Genomic DNA, 17,905 nt, shown 5'->3' on the forward strand with positions numbered 1-17,905 from the left:
AGGTCTGGTACCACATGGCTGCACATCAGCTCACGAGATGGTAGGATTCAGGCATGCACACTGCTCCTCGCAGCTCTCATTTAAATACACGAAGCAGAAAGAAGTGTGGTATGATGATTTGGGCTGGAAAACCAGATCAAACCACAGAAGACAATCACGTGGCAACCCAGGCACAGCCCAAGCTTTTGAAACATAGACCTGAAGGCCTATGTTGTGAACTTAGGAGCTCATTAGCAAATCATAAAAAACACCAACAAGATAAATGATATTTCATTACATTTGGAGAGGTGACTCTAGTTTTTTTAGCATCCCAGTGACAACCCTTTCAAAGACACTGGTTCAGGGTTAATGCTGCTCTGATCTGTTTTTACATTGATTAGTATATATGTGCTGTATCCTTCTGTTCTTCCTGTATCCTCTGCCAAGGGAAAGAAGGATAACTCCCTCTCCTAGGAGCACAGTCTTGCTCTTAATCTTCCACTAAGGAAAACTATTGGAGTGTCTGAGCCTTTATTTTTTGTCCTAATTTTAAGATATTTGTTTTGGCATATCATCAAGTCCCATTGTCAAACTCCCCAAAATTAAACCTCTTTAGTAGTTAGTTCCCTGACAGATAGTTTCCTAGCAAGAACTGTAAGCTGTACTTTGCCTTATATTTTTCAACACTTTCATGTTACAGTAATTTTCATTCTTCTACAATTATCTTTATTCTTAGGTGCAGTGATTTGAGCTTCTTGTAGCTTCCTATGGTTCCTTGTAGCTTTCTCTCCTGTGATCTGACAATATCCAAAGCTGCAAGACCATTTCACAGATGTATTTGTTTTTAAAAAAACCCTAACCTATCCTGTCACTAGGTCCATGGGAGAAAATAAAAATTCAGCCAGATTTTTTAAATTAACTTCTCTCCTAAAATATTTTGAAAATACATATTGGAAGACTACAGCTTAAATTTGTCTTGAAATTCTGCTTTGATCAGCCAAATAAACTTCATTCATACAAAAGGTCCTCACAACATTCAGTCAAATATAAGTTTGAAAGTAAAACTTCCAAAGATTACTTGACTTGTTTTGCACTTGAAATCTACCATCACTTCTTAGAAGAGGAGAGCATAAACTCTTTTAAAAATCACAGTTTTGACCACATAGGAAATATGAGGTGTTTGGCTTTTTCAAACCTAATTTTCCACTGACTCATACTATCCATATAAACAATGAGATACAGAACTGCACAGAAATGTACAGATAAAATGCCCCATTTTATTTTGTTCAATGTTAATTCATTTTACATAGAATTATAGGCAAAGATTCAAATTTGTTCATTTTTAAACAATTTTTTTTTCTCACAATTAATATATTTCACAGTCTTGACTCTGGAATATATTACTTTTTTCAATACATCCCTTTGTTGGCTGTGAAGAATTAATTCTTCAACTTATTTAGTCGACAAATAGTCTATGGCAGCCAACCCATTTCCACTTGTGGATTTGAACTCACAGGTCAGATTCATCAACACAATAATGAGACATTTTCTATATTTCAATTTTTTACATTTTTCATATCCTTATGCATTAAAATTTAACATATGATAAATAATAAATGGTTCTAATGATGTCTGTTAAATAAATTGTATAGGAAGAAAAAAGAACTTTGTTGAGTTGTGCTATTGTTTACATTTGTAATATGTTGCCTTAAATGGATATGTTAGATAATTTTTATGAAAACTTCATCATTTATTAGTAGTTGCATCATAAGGAATAGAAATACTCATGCTTTGTTGAGAAATTGAAAGATTTGCAGTAGTTACTGCTTCTTTTGTCAGCTCAGTTTTGTCTACAGGTAAAATTCAAAACAAAAATTTGATGTTCTGTTCTTGATTGAAAATACAGTCGATATTTGTATTTGAAAAGAAAATTTCATGCTACATTTCATTTATTTTTTTCACTATATTCACATGGTACTGCATGTTAGTGAAAATTACATAGTCTTACCTCTTCCCCCCTCTAGGATTTTACACATAAATTACTTAAATTGGTTAGATTTTTTTGTTCTATACACTCTGTATTTTACGTTGTCCACCAAATCTATACGTAACCTTATTACAAGAAAGTAAAGATTCATCAGAAGTAAGTTACACAAGTAAGAAGATCACTACAGCACTGCTCAACAATAATACATTTGGGTTTGCAAATGACTCATACTCAGCATTTCCTCCTGCTGTGTGTTTCTTTGGCTGGTCCAATCTCGACCAGTCTCTGCAGCATGTTACCCTCAGTAGGCAAAGCGTACCTAATATTTAAATAAGTGACACCAACAAGCACGGGAGAATGAATTGTAATAACTTTGGGTTGTGGAAAGGGGATTTTTCTACCTTTTCAGAAGCTGTGGCAGCTCTCTCTGCATTGCCAAGAGTGGGTACATACCCAGTGCATCATGCTACGCACAGAAGAGTAAAAGCAATGCACACCAGCAGTGAGGACATTGCAGAGGGTTCTTTCCAACCTGAGTCATCCAGGTGATGAACATGCTGCAAATAGCCCCACATATCAGCTGTCATAAGAAGGGCCAGCACTCCATAAGTGCTGCTCAAAAGGAGCAAATCTTCTGAAGATTAAGTACTTGTTAATAAAAAATCAGTATCAAAGCATGTGGGATGTCAGTGATGTGTTCTAAGAAAACTCTGCCATCTTGGATTTGACAGAGGGATCCATACCATCTCTGCTTTTAGAACTATCCACACGTCTGTCCTGGCTCACCTGAAGCTCTGCCCCTTTCCTTTGCTTCCTGGAAAAACTTCTTGCAAATAATTAGAATGCAAAAAGAGATTAACCTTATGCATAGCACAAATACACTTGAGCAGGAAATCACCTTGAAGCCTGATGTTAATCTGTCAGTCAAGCAAAGAAATAAATCAGTTTCAAATCTTGGATGAGATCAAATTAACTGAGATCAACTATTCCCAAAGTTGTTCTATAGACTAAGAAAACAGAGGGAATGCTATTTAATTAGGCTGAAGAAAGGTGCTCAGACCTTTGTATTAACTGTGCCTGAAACAATTTCATCCAATAAAAAATGCCAAAACAAGTATCACAAAGGAGTTTACTCATTCAAGTGATAAACCTGCCACTGGAGTATTCCCAGATAGTGGCATAAAGACTCCTAGACATATTTCCATTTGTATCAAGCTACTGAAGCTCCACAAGCCTGCAGACTAAATATTTCTCCATGTTAAATATTAAGCAGAGAGAGAATGGATGTAGTAACACAATCTTTGGCTAGCATGTTCATTTCTCCATTTGAGACACACATATTCAAAGACTCCTGAGATAGCTTAACTACGCAAATGAGAAGATCACCTAGATTTTGGTGGGCCAGGAAGTTAATCAAGAGGATGGTGAAATAGTTCATGCCTTGTGTGTACAGTCAAGAACCACAACAACAGTCTGCTCACAGTTTTACAAATATTTGAAAAGAAACCACACTGAACATGAAAAAAACATGGATTATAAAAGGTGTCATAATTTTTCAACCTATTTTCTTTGACTTGTGGTTCACCTGTGTCTAACATAGGACACAATAGGTAAAATGCAGCATGGATCTTAATAATAGTCCACCACTCAGAATATAAAATCTCACAATACTCACAAATACAAATTTCTGTTCTGACAAGAACACTTGGATATTTTCATTATTTAATCATAGGGCTCACCATCTCTTTTGAAACTAGTTATAAACCTGTGTTGCCACTGAAATATAACTCTTCAAAGTGCATGTTCAATAAATGGCTTGTATCTTGAGGCACTCCTTCACTGCCTTCCACACCTGGGGAGATTTTCCTTGAAGCAAGCTCTGTCAAGACTTCCCATTTTAAGAAGATTGATGGCATGTGAGATTACTGGCATAGACCCTTACAGTACCTGCAAAAAATTTCAACCTGGTTCAGCTACCTCAGAACAGACATCCCTGCTTCTATGAGTCTGCTGTGTCATAAGCCATACAACTCTGTCCTCTTCAAAAAAAAAAAGTTTAAAAAGCACAGAAAAGGAGAAAAACAAGATTTTCAGGGACCACAAGGAGTGTAAGATGTCCTGGTCATGTGGAGATCAGCCAATCTCAGCAGCCAGAGTCAACACAGACCAAATCAGCATATATCTCTCCAAGATTATACACTGTTAATTCCCCGCACAGGCTGCTCCAGAGAAGCCATATGTTCTCATGCTCTCCCACAAGCAGTGAGAAGACAGTAAAGAACATTGTACACAGTTTCAGTGGTAAGCTGACATCAGCTGCCTATATCACTCTTGACCTAGCTGCTTCATAGTATTTGCAGCAATGTCGTGGTTTGGCCCGGAAATGTGTTTCTGGAGAGGTCTAAGTCGGGCCAATCAGTGGCCAAATCCAAAATTGGCATCTAATGCTGGCCACTGAGGTTTGGATACGCCTCAGAGAACACACGGGGGTTAAAAGCAGGAGATTCCCAGGGAACTTCCTCTTTGGGAGTCCGGTGTTGGTGAGTGGAGTCTGACCTCTCCCCTGCCCAGCTGTGTCTGGGTGAGGGAGGGGGAGGCCATGACAGGGAGGAGGCCAGGAGCCCCAAAAGGTGCAGAGGTGGAGGAGAACATGCAGGGGTGGAAGAGACTTGGGATGTCTGGGCAGCCCCCTCCGGAGAGAGGGACAGAGATTGTGCTGGCAGTTCAGCCGGCCAGAAGCGGGGGATGCGGCAGAGAGGTGCCTGGCAGCTGTGGGAGTCCTGGACAGGCAGAAGTGAAGATTTTAACCCCTTTGTAGACTAATAGAAACCTTACAAATACTGAATCCTCCTGAATCAGGATGAGGTGAGAGAGAGATGAGAGATGAAATGGGCAAGCGTGAGGAAAGCTGGAAGAGGAGAGAAGAATCCTGAGTGGAAGAGATGATGGAGTGGCCTTAGGCTGGACTCTTTCTTGTATGGCCATGGACAGACCCGTGTTTTTTTCCCTGTGACCCAGAGACTGTATTTAGGGGGAGGCAACACCCAGGAGTCAAGAGTGAAGCAGCGGCGTGAACAGAGACAACTGAAGAGGGTGTGGGATGCCCTCTGTCTCCGTGGGAAGGAAGATCTCTGTTTACGAGGCCCCTCGGCCCCCGGGAGTGAAATGTGGTGGGGACTGGTGTCCTGAAGTTGAGACTGTTCATGAGGCCCCTCGGCCCCAGGGGGTGAAATGTGGTGGGGACTGGTGTCCTGAAGTTGAGACTGTTCATGAGGCCCCTCGGCCCCAGGGGGTGAAATGTGGGGGGGACTGGTGTCCCAAAGTTGAGAGACTGCTGTTTCTGGAAGTGGGTGGAGCATCTTTAAACGGGGAGCCCTAAAAGCAGTCCTGGCCTGTGTCCAGTAGTGACAGCACTGGACATGGTGGGGGAGAAGTCACAAAAGGCAGTGTTCTCTGTGCGGGGCCATGGGTGACACGGAAGCACAGGAGAGTTTTAATTGTGCTTCCAGGGGAGGCCTATGAGGCAAGGGGGGACTCCTCTCTCCCTGATGGATTTGAGGGTTGATAATTTGAGGGGTGGTGAATCTGTGGAGAAAAGGGAGGGGGAGGAGGAAGGTATCTGGAAGGTGTTCATTCTTAGCTTGGTATGTGTTCCTTTCTAGATTTGTAATAAATAAAGTGTTGTGTTTTTCCCTCCATCCCCGAATGGGAGCCTGCTTTGTTCTGCTCCCGGGTCACATCTCACAGCAACCATTTTGGAAATATACCCTTCATGGGGGCCCTGGCATTGTGCCAGGGTCAAACCATGACAAGCAATTATACCAGTTCCTGCATATTTTATTGTGAGCAATCATTTTGGTAAGAGCTCAGCCAAGCCTGGATACTAATGTCATGTTTCATTTCCTTTTCTTTGCCACTAATTTCATTTGGCTTTTCAAAATGATATTGTGAGCATTGAATGCATACTTGCTCCCTTCAGAAAGCAGCAAAATGTCACTTTTGGATCACAACTGAGAGAGTCTTGAGTTGATGCACTTCATTTTGCTGGTCTGACTCACTACCTGCAAAGTACACACGGAATAATGCAGCAAATTACCATGTAAATAAGTCATTAAATAAACCATTAGAAGTGAATGTTCTGAGCCAGATATAATGTTTAGTGTAATCCTGCTTATTTACAAAACATGTCTGTATGTGTTCTTTCCACACTTGTAATGAGCATCAAAGGACACTTTCCCAACAAAGAGCTCCCACACTTATGCTGCAGTCAGATCTGTGCCCAGCAAGTCGCATCTCTGACTTTACTCTAAGGGTTCTGCTCTCAACTAAGCCCTTCTTATGTAGCAGCTTTCAGGGCTGCAAACCCACTGTTCTAGACTGACTTTCAGTAATTTTCCTTAATTCTGTACTACTCAGAGCTTTCACCTATCATTTTCATTTGGGTCTGTGATATGCAGAGGCCTATTCTCTCTAGATCCTCCCTAAGAGTATCTAAAAGAGTGCTGTTACACATCATGTCTTTTAGTGATGGCATTGATGTCTGTCTTCAAGTATGATTCAAATCCCCAAATAAAGGAGTTTTCTTTTCTAAATTTAGTGAATCCCCCTAAAACTTAGAGAGTATCTAGAGAGATCGTGCTTGGTGCTTGCTCCAGAATTCACTTCACTGGGTTGGGTTATTGTCATTGATTCCTGTGAGCTATGGATCACATTCTTGGTGAATGAAGCTAAGGATCTTGGTCAAAATTGACTGTGGGTTGGTAACCAAAGGTATGAGCACTTTTGTCACTTGTCTATAATTAACACCTCTGTGTACTCTTCCCTCCTTTCTGAGAAAACCAATGAGTCATTGGTTATGAAGTCAGAATGAATCAATGGAATTTTCTGTAATTTTCAAATATATTAAAAATGCTTTGACAAATCTTGGATTCTTTAACCATATTTATGCAATTCAATTTAGACTGAACTCTTATTGAACTGTGTTCTAGTTTTGCATGAGTAACAGTGGAGCAAGAATGTGAGAAAATCTTTAGGTACACATTGATGAGCTTTAAATATCAAATATTTTGACCTTAAAATGTAATATAAAATTGAGATAGAATGATCTATTTTTTTACTAAAATCTAGGCACTGAAAGTTTCACCTGATTCTTTTGCTTGTATTTAGGGACTAAATGAATCAATGGGGACTATAGGTAAAATGGATTGATTTCACACAGTTCCCGTTACTGCTAGTGGGCACTGCAAACCCAAAGGCTCCTCACTCATAGGAAAATAAAAGCTTGGCCTTGTTTACCTAGCAAAAATGTACCTTATATTGTCAGTATTTAACACAGAGATATATGGCTTTTCATAAGAGGGGTTAAAACAATATGTGAACCTTGATATGAAAAAAGAGGAATCTGACAGCTGAACTGAATCAACTACGTACATTAGATAGGGAGAGGAAATTAGAACTAGCACAAAATGCTAACAAGCACAGAATTAATAAATGGAGAGCAAAAAGGAAATTGAACCAATAAAAACAGCTGCAAAAGGGTATTGTTGGCATAATTTCTGGTCTAGCATTTTGAAGAGGACAGAAATATTTCATTGTTGAGCAGCACTTTTTAAAAGTTGCTTTGCATTTTACATAATTATGTTTTACATAAAATCAGCATAATTACATTTGAAAACTATTTTCAGAATCACAAACTTTCTGTAATCACAGGACTCCTGAACAAGCCTGAGTTTTCTAGAGATCATCCCTCTTTTCTCATCTGGAGAAGGGTAAGGAAAAAAGGAGTTCTATTATTTTGCCCTCAAATATCAGACAGTATGGAGACCCTAATGGTACCTAAGTGAGAAGCCGTGGTTTGCCCTGCCTCTTGTACTCCTTTCTTCTCAGTTCATGTTGTCTCCTATTACAAAAATACTTTGTAATTTTTCTCATTCTGACCAGTTCCCAAAGATTTTTGGGGCTATCATGGAGGCAGGTCCATCAACATGATAGACCACACAGTCAAAGACATATTAGCATTTTTGTAAGAAACCTTCTTTCTTCTGAGTGAGAATTAGTTTTTTTTCCTAGGCACTTCAATGTTGAACATAAGACTTTAGGGTCTCTTTGCAGGTCTCCATCCATTGATGGAGATGGGTTTTTGATGTTTTTTCACCACATATATCTGCAAAACACCAGCTTTTATGGAGAGGACGGAGAGTAGAAATGGCAGTTTACAAACAGAAACAGAAATACTGATAAGCTGCCTCCTCTGGACTCAGCCTGAGTTGAGGCTGAAATTCTCCAGCCAAGCAGATGGTTCTGTCTCCTCTTGGATAAAGCCTAAGGAATCACTGAGTTAATCACCATATTACAAATTACTCAGGTTAATGTTAGTTGCCAACAAGTCAATAAGAATGTCTAGTCTGATATATCAGAATATTCTGACAATATTCTGACAATATCCCAACACTGTCTGCCACAGATTTCAGGGTAGACCTGATGGACACTTGCAACACACCAGAGGATCAGCAATGTCCGAGATGTAAAATTCACAAATTACTTTTTTAAAGTTGTATAACTAGTAGCTAGACATGTAAACAAGCCATATGTCTAATACATTCATCTCTTTCTCATTCGTTATTTTCTCAAGGGTTTCTACTACATCAACCCTTTTTCACAGGGTAAATTATTTCTAGGAAGACATCTTTTCCCATACGCTTGAGGCTTATCATTCAAACTGGTGGTCATTTCTGTATTACAAACCTATTTTGACTCATATATACATACATACACACACACACCCCCATATATATATATATATAGATAGATAGATATAGACATAGACATAGACATAGATATAGATATAGATATAGATATAGATATAGATAGATAGATAGATAGATAGATAGATAGATAGATATAAAAGCTTTATTGTTCATTAATCTTATTAAAAGTGCTTTTGATCTCTGAGTCTTTTTCTTATCCCTTCCTTAATATCTCTTCCTAAAATTAAATTTAGAGGTGATATTCTCCTAGGTTTGATTTTACAAAATCAAACTTTACAATTGATTTTTTTTGTTTTTCTCCCAGAAAAGCTCGTACTGTAACTGCTTATTGAGCATATTCAGATTCCATGTCATATATTTCTTTCTGCATTTTGGTTTTGTTCAATTCAGGTAAGACTCTTACCTGATTTTTTAAGGTCCTAGCAGTACGGAGACCCCCTCTATTGGTTATTTCCAAAAAAAATCAGGCTTTTGAAGACTTCTGTTCACATTTTTGGGTAGATAACCTAGCAAAAAAATCTGGGCATAGTCCCATCTCTGCAAACATTAACTGCTAAATACAGAGGAGGATGGTGAGCATGCAATGTTAGAACAGCTCCCCAACGAACACACATACTCAAAATTTAAATCGCTCTGCTTTGATTGACCTTGTAGGCTAGAGGACACAGACGAAAACTTCTTCCTTAATTCTCAGATGTTTATCTTTTTTTTTTTTTTTTGCATATTCACAGGGGAATTCTTCAAGTTTTCTTTGCTTAAGAGTATGTGCTGGGAAACTCAGTGACTTCAATTACGACTTATGAGTTCTATGACAAAAAAAATAAACAAGTTTAGAATTTTGGGAAGTGTTATGGAACTGACTTTCTTTTTCCCATGAACTTTATCTCTAATGCTGTTGTAAAGTATGAAGCAGTCACCTTCACATATAAGAACAGTAAAACACATGCAGCCTGATGTGTATATTAGAAAGTCTGAGAAGCTTTGAGATCTGAGGAACACAAGACTCCCTCTGCAATTCCATATTGTAATGAAATGAGCATTGGAGTGAAAATCCAACATAACTGAATTCCAGTTAAATTTCTATTCCCCATATATTTCAAAGGTACCTCATGCTTATGCAGTACAACATTTACATACTTAATTTTTAAAACCCACAGTATTCTAGCAAAGATTTATTCCTGTGAATTGCTCTCATGTATATGTAAAACTTGTTTCTCTTTAACAAGGATCATTGAAATCACAGAACTGGACCTGACAGTGTGTACACAGACCCAGGTGATACTGTTAGAAAATAATCTTATTATAGGTCAGTGCCAGTGGTTTATTTTCATCTGATTGCTATGCTACAAGCATGAAAACAAGAAAAAGAGAAATGTACACATGATTGTGAAGATGAAATGTTTCCAGAGACTGTGTTCTTCTGCAGCCTCCTGTGTTCACTGATGTATTTTTAGCAATATTTTGTCTGCATTGTCACCAAAACTAGTTTATGACATTTTGACCACTTCTATGGGAGAAGGTTACAATAAGTTTAATGAGACTTATTCTCTTTCCATACACTCTGCAAAGAGAACATAATTGCTGCATGTGGGAGCTCCTATCTCAAGAAATCATTTAGCCCCACCTGAATAGTTAATAGTAAATATAAAAGTCTAAGCTTAGGACTGAAAATACACTAGGTTATATGAAGGACGAGGAAAGATATTGGTCTAGTGGAAAGGCACTAACTCTTTGACTCAGACAGAGAACTTCTGTGCATCTTTTTATTGCATTTATCTTGGTCTGTTTCTAGACAAAGGGGAACAGAGAGAGCATAACCAGGTCTGAAAAATTGTAGCCGGTTCAGAGTAACCATAACGGTACAAGACCAGTGGCCACAAAGACAGCTAGAAAGAACTCAAAACGTAGCAGCATTTTCACAGAGACACTGTCTTCCAGCTGGTTCATTTGACACACTTGGTAACAGAATCTGGTACAAAAGAATTTTTTTTTTTTGTGGGAGCGGGGAGGGGGGTGGTGTGGGGAACCCTCTTTGGTAGCTCTGGGTTTTGTTTCAGCCTGTAACTAACTCCAGCTATAGGAAGTACACAGTGAAAGATCAAAGTAAGAAACACTAAGTGAGTCTGTTGAAATGAAGTGTTACAGGCATATGTTCCTCATCTCACAGCTCCGTTGACTGGGTGCTGTAACAGCTGGGATATAAGAAAAATGTTTCAGGCAGATTCAGCAGAAGAGCCTGTACTTCATTTGGCCAGCTCAGAGTTTATGTCTCACCAAAGGACTGCAGCAGCTCAATGGAGGGATGCTTTATTTTAGCGAATGAGATACAAGGAATTTATTCCTGTTTTTACACAAACCAGCTCAAATCTCACTGGGTAGCAAGTAGCCAGTGTGACCCTAAAGTCACTGCCCTCAGGTCGTGCATCTTGCCTCCTGCTCACAGAATCAAAGCAGGCCAGGGGACTGCAGAATACAGGTCTTTACCCTGCCCTCTGGTTTTTCAAAGTAGGAACAAGGTCTGTTCTTGACTCACATACCTGGCCCACCTCAACACACTACACCCTGCTCCTCTCATTTTGCACAAGAGCTGGTGACAGTCTGAGCATATGATAATAAGGATGATGTGTCTCAGACTGCTCAGCCAGCACTGCTGCTGGTGAAGTCACAGCAAATTAGGGTGATTTGTGCAACGAATGAGTTTGACAATTAATTTCTTTACCATCAAAAGCGGCATGGCCAAATGGCTAAATATGAGCTGGGAGAGTAAGTCTCCTACTAATTCAGCTACTGATTTTCCATATACCTGACAGCAAAGAAAGCTTCTCCCTTTGCCCTTTCCACTTCAGGTCTGCCCCATGGGCAGTGAGCAAGGACCTTACACAGTGATCTTCGACAGCCAGACATGTGTTTGTAATCTTACAGACACATGGTGTTTGTACTGGTTTTGCCAGTTTTTAGGAGCTGAATTGAATTATTGCATTTTTCTCCACAGGGAATTTTGTACTTGCATAAAGATCTGTTTGTAAAGATATTCTGTACTGGATGCTAAAGATATTCCTACCACACCTGGCATAAATATGTCTGGAAAACCATCAATCATTGCACTACTCCAATATAGATACTTATTATAATTTCTGATGTTTTTACTCCTCATATTAATAGCCTATATACGTTGTAATATTTGGATTTAAAAGAAAAAAACAAAACAGATATGCAGATGTGTTTGTCTATATCTCCATGCTCTAGTATCTACATGCTTGCATTGGTAGTTCTGTCCAGACTTTCCTACGTTGGAAATGCACTGCAGTAGCAGGAAAGATTTTAAAGTGCAAATGCATGTACTTGAGATGGTTAATTTCTGTACAGTATTAAATCCTCAGTGTTAGAAGTCATTTTACTTTTTGGGGTTTTAACAGACACTTACAGGTGAACATAAAGAAGGATAGATAAGACAGAAATTGTAGAAGCATATACAGTCCAGATATTTAGAAGATCAGAGAGTAGCTCATGCTGTGTTGTAATATCTTTTTGACTTTTTGAGGATTCTCCAGCCTATTATATGACAGCTTACCTTCTCACCAAGTAATATTAATCTCATCTTAATCAAGGTATATTGGTTTTCAGCTTAGGAGTGAAGAGCACTATTTAACAATATAGCTTTTTTAAAAATGGTTGAGTAATTCTCCGGCAAGGGTCTGAAGTGTGAATCTTTATTTATCTAAAGAATTAATATGTTTTATACAAGCAAGGAGTATATTTCACCCCCCAAATCCATCCCTGTCTTGTTGCCTGAAATTAAAATCTAATTACAGAGTCTCAGCACACTTTCTTCCAGGCAGAGTGATTTGTAACATGTAAATTTGAGGCAACTTTGATTTAAATGAAGTCCAAATCCTGGTTTAAAAACAATTCTGTTACCATAGATAATTGATGCATGTGACTAGCACAGTGAGTTCTCCTTTATGCTGCTTGGTTCAGCCTCACACTGTACAGTAAGTGATTTGGCAATACTGTACCCACACCACTGCCAAGAAAACAGAAACATTTACTTCTTGATTTCCGAAGTAAATCTGTATTTTTCTTGAAAGAAACCTGACCATTTTTCATATGCCTGAAAGTAAAACAAAAGGGGTTTTATGAAAACCTTTTGTACCTACAACTCTCTGTAATTACCAAAGTAGAGAAGGGCTCATTTGCATGTTGAGAAAGCAGGTTTTACATGTTTCTTACAGACCTTAGCAATATTAATATACAAGCCTTGGCCTTTGAGTAATATAGTCACCACAGAAAACAGAGCATTTTTGGCTTGTACATAGATGCAAAAAAGAGGTTGCAGTCACAGAGTTATCAAGACACTGTCTAAGTTTCCCAATGTAAACACACCAATTATTTCACCATTTGAGGAGATTTGGCGTCCTAAAATCAATGGGATGCAACATATTCTTTTAAGATCTTAAGTAAAGATAGTTAATAAATTTTGATATCTTAAGTAATGACAGTTTTTGCTAAAGTACAATAAATTGCAGAGACTTCTTGTTTTCACAACTGATATGAGAAACACAGGGCAAATTAAAAAGATGCAAAATTAGTATTTTTGCCACCTGCTTTTAAAATTCAAGGTACAAAGAATATATATTCAATTTAAATACTATTTTAAATTGTCTGACATTAACTGCAGTTTTTTTGCCTTTTATTATTGCTACTTTAAGAAGTGTCAAGTCTTTTTCCAAAGCACAATATATATAAATGAACTGACTTTTATACCTGTACAGCATGTTTATTTTGTCTCAAAAGCAAATCAAAGGAACATATATCAAAAATACAGACATATGAACTTTTCCTTGTTATAGGAAATATATATATAAGATGTATTTCAAGTCACCTATATCCTGCAAGAATGTTTATCAGTATAGACTACATACATTGTTAACTTAATGCCAGTTGAAAGAGCAGAGTCTGTTCATTCTGCTTCATGTCTCATGACAATTTGAAGATTTCTGTTAATGATATATATCAATGATGAGAACAGGGGGGAAAGTCTCTTAACAAACTAGAACAAAGCACTCTAGTTGAGAGCTTTAAAAGTTATAGTCCAGTGCATTAATTTAGACTCTGGAGCAGCAGAGAAGATTGCCCTTGAGGGAAGAAAAAAAAAAGGTACATTATAAAAATGAGCCCAAAGCATACTAGCACTGTAGTTTGGGACCTTATTCAAGACCAGATACCTATGTAGTGAAGACATTCAATAAAGCTATTAGCTATGTACCTTGATATCGATTCTCAACACCTTCCATCCTAAGCACTTTTATTCAAGGAGAATATGACAATGAGAGACAGAGAACAACTTTTCAAGTTGATTCATTTGGTTTCTTTGACTTTATGGGAAAGCCTAATTGAGTTTTTGTTCCAGGACACCATTTCTCGACAAAGGTAATGGTAAAACATCAATAAACATCCTAAATGACAGTGACAGGCATAATCATGAAGGCAATTCATAGGCAAAAATGTACTGAAGTAGTGCACTAGCCACCCCAATACAAATGCCTTACCCCCATTCTTACAGATATTGACCTTTAGTTTTCATGTAGCCTCTAGAATCCCCCTAAAATAATTTTCTTTCACTCAGTCAGATCTTGACATTTTAACACTATACTTAAAAGCTGAAACTGTGGGAAATAAAATGTTTGATACAGCACTTTCAGAGAATGGGCTGATTTAAATGCATGTGGTTATAGTGATCCCTTTCCTCAAAACTTCCCTAATGAATCAGGGTACTATTTCTCATTTGTCATCATATTAACACTGGGATACTACTGGTTTTAGTTGTTGAGTCTGACTTCAGGTAGAAACTATTTAGATTTTCAAGCTTTGGCAGGGAAAAAATTATTACTGGTTTTCATTAAAAAGCAATCCTTCCCACAACCCTACAGGCTGGATGCAGACAACCCATGCAGAAGACCAAGCAGCTGCTGGTAAGCTGTTTTAGAGAATCCATCTCCATTGTGAGGTGATAACATAGGATGGGTCTGTGCATGAGCTACAGGAAGCTGGGGACCAGCAGAGAAACCCAGACCAAAAAGAGATGCCAGATTGCCCCCTTTTTGTCATGTGGAAATTGTTTTGCTTAGAAAGAGTTGATGTGCACTCCGAATACTAATGAAAGAAACTTAAGTGAAAGCAACATTACCTGTTTCACTGGAATAATTTCAGAAGAAATTCAGGTTATAAAGGACAGTGGGGAATTAGCTCTTTTCAGTTTGCTGGAGTGGAGACATTCAGTTTCTCTCCCATTAACTAGGTCCAGAGATACCCTCCATTCTTGTCTATGGGTGGGAGAGGCATGCATAGCTCTTCTCCATCAACTCCTGCAATTTTGCAGACATTGAGAAACAGAGCGGATGTAGCACGCAGAGGAAGCAGAGGTTCCCAGATGAGCTACAGGCACTTCTGCAGAGAATGCAAATTCTCAAAATGCTGCCAAAACCCAGATCTTGGATTCCTGTCATGGTAGTACAAAGCAGTGACCTATTTTGGAGCACAAGTTTTAGTTTAATTGTTATTTATATATTTGTATCTTGTCCTTAGAGATTTATCAGTTACAAAGTATAATTTATATCATTTTCTATTGAGATATCATAATTACATTATGCAATGTTAGATGAAATAAATTCGTCACTGCCAAGTGCTGTAATTAAGACTATCCTGACCAGTTCGATTTTAAAATCTTCTGTTCAGTTAGGAGTTTCTAAAAAATTTGTCTTGTCTAGAAAACTATATGACATAGATTCATGTCAGCAGATGGGAATAATTACTCTGAGTATAATTAATGCAATCTGAAGGGCTCCAATAGTCATAGAGTTATTATGTAACTGCATATTAATTAAATGATCAAGTAACTACTGAGTAATTTCATGGTGATTTGTGCTGTATAAGATATTTTCCTTGTACAAACAAACAATGCTGTCATACAATTCAGAATTGATGTGAATATCTTCATGCTGATACTGAAATATGTGCCAGACTTTTTGATGGCTTGCTCCCAAAATGGTGACTGTCTCTGAGCATATTTTCTGTAAGCAGGAAGATTAGGAGGCACATCTATTTTTAATGAATTTGTATATTCATTTATAAATAAGCTCTTTCATGGGCAAATATGGAACTATTTCATATTTAGGCTTGAAAATATTTAAGACATGAAACATAACGATGCATATCTGGGGCCCTGTATTCAGAGCCCGGGCCATAGAGAAGTTTCTTCCCAAACCTGATCTGTACATAGGGTGCAGTACATGGGCTAAATTGCGTTTTACCATTCATGGCTGCAAATCCCTTGCTGCAAGCTCATTTGGAGCCTCAAAGTCTATGAATACTTGGGAGAAAATCTTGGAAATTCAGTGCTGTACACTGTGTAAAATCAGACAGCACCACTAAAATATCTCAACAGTTTTGAAAGATGGAGGGGTTAAATGAGTCACGGCAGAATTTCATCTTTGGTAGACCAGACTGGGGCACTTTAGTATGCATTCTTATTTCGAGAGTGGTGTCTGTTTTGGTGTGTGGCTGTGGCTGATACTGTTTCTTTCTTTTTCATGCATATCAGAAGCAGAAAGAGTCCCAGATCATAGTTAAAATGCTTATACAAACCCAAAAGAGAATGTTTTGATTCTAGTTGAATAATTACATGCATTTTTAATATTTGTTTACACTTATGTAGCATAATACATGTGAGAAACCTTCTCATTTCCTTTGAATCTGTTCCCCAAAGATGCAAGAGATCATACAACAGCCAGAGGCTTTAACTTTTCTAGCTTCAGTGTTACCCTGTCCAAGGGCTCCAGAGAGGAGCTGAACCAAATGTTTCCAGGATCCTGACACATCCTTTGCTGTTCACAATGTTTTTATTCACAACTGCCTGCCAGAGAAGTATCAGACATGGGCAGGGCATGGGGACAGAGATGGCACGTTTGCTGGGGATATGGTGATAGAAGCACATCTTGCCCAAAACGATAATAAGCAACAAAGTTATGCCCAGTAGGCCATGAATAATTCACATTCCACATAAGCTGAGAAAAAAATGTGTGAAAGGTATCAGAGGAAGAAGGTTCTGTTCATTAAAGTAGGGTGTAAATAGGAAATATTTTTGGAATATAATTTGGCAATGCTTCATGTCATCTCCACTCTAAGTTTTGCAAGAATTTTTTATAAGGTTGAACTTAGCTCCTGTTGGGTGCAGGCATTAGCACAGAGCTCACTGATCTGAAACTAGTATCAAGCTTTGTTCTTAGATTTTGTGCCATTAGCTGTTGAAACGAAAGGACAAAAGGAAAGGGCAAAGGGAAAAAGGCGAGGACACAGAAAGAGGAAAGGGAATGGAGGAAAAAGGAAGAGGGAAAGGGGAGGGGGGAAAGGGGAAAAGACAGATGGGACAGAATCACAGGATGAATATTCTGGTGCTAAACAAGTTAAATCCCAGAAGCCCACCGACTACCTCTTTATAAACCATCTCTGAAAGACGTTATGATGAACAAAAGAAACAGGAAAGGGAAAGGAGAAAAGAAAATATACTGTACAGTGAAAGTTGAATCAAATCAATATATCATTAATCTCTGCCAATATTGATTATTTACAATATTGATTATTTACAATATTGATTATTAAATTAAGGCAGTGTATGTAGCATTTATTTTTTTCATTCCATGCAGGGTCAGAGGACAATATCTCTAGTAAAAAAGGGAACAGGTAAATAAGAGATATTGTCCTCTGACCCTGCATGGGTCATATGCATTTTCATTTCTATACTATATTCTTAAATATATTTCACAAATTCCATTATTTACAGAATATGTGACAAAAACCTTCTTAAAACAAAACAAACCAACAAAAAAAAGAGCCACTTTAGTTATTGTTCATGGAATAAAACCATAGGTAGAATATTATAAGGGCTATTCATTAATTTTATTTATTCCAGTGTAATAAATCCCAATGCATTGGAGATACCTTCCCCTACTATGAACCAGTAGACTTGAGTACAGCTAAGGATAAAACTAGTGAAAGTTACCAAATTTTTATCTGTCATAGGAGATATTAATGGATTGCATTTTCTTCTGTAACTTCTTCAACATAAACTACTGACAATGAAACATAATGCTATTTCAAAGAGTCATTGTTATCT

The 17,905-nt window shown here is 38.0% G+C and overlaps 1 long non-coding RNA gene across 1 annotated transcript; it reads left to right on the top strand.

Moving 5' to 3' along the window:
• Positions 1-5,586: 5,586 nt before the first annotated feature.
• Positions 5,587-9,124, top strand: LOC135290361 (uncharacterized). Its single transcript, XR_010353134.1, has 3 exons — positions 5,587-5,610; positions 7,676-7,734; positions 9,038-9,124. It is a non-coding gene; the product is annotated as an uncharacterized LOC135290361 (long non-coding RNA).
• Positions 9,125-17,905: the final 8,781 nt, after the last annotated feature.

This window comes from Passer domesticus, chromosome Z (assembly GCF_036417665.1).
Source record: "Passer domesticus isolate bPasDom1 chromosome Z, bPasDom1.hap1, whole genome shotgun sequence".
NCBI lineage: Eukaryota > Metazoa > Chordata > Aves > Passeriformes > Passeridae > Passer > Passer domesticus.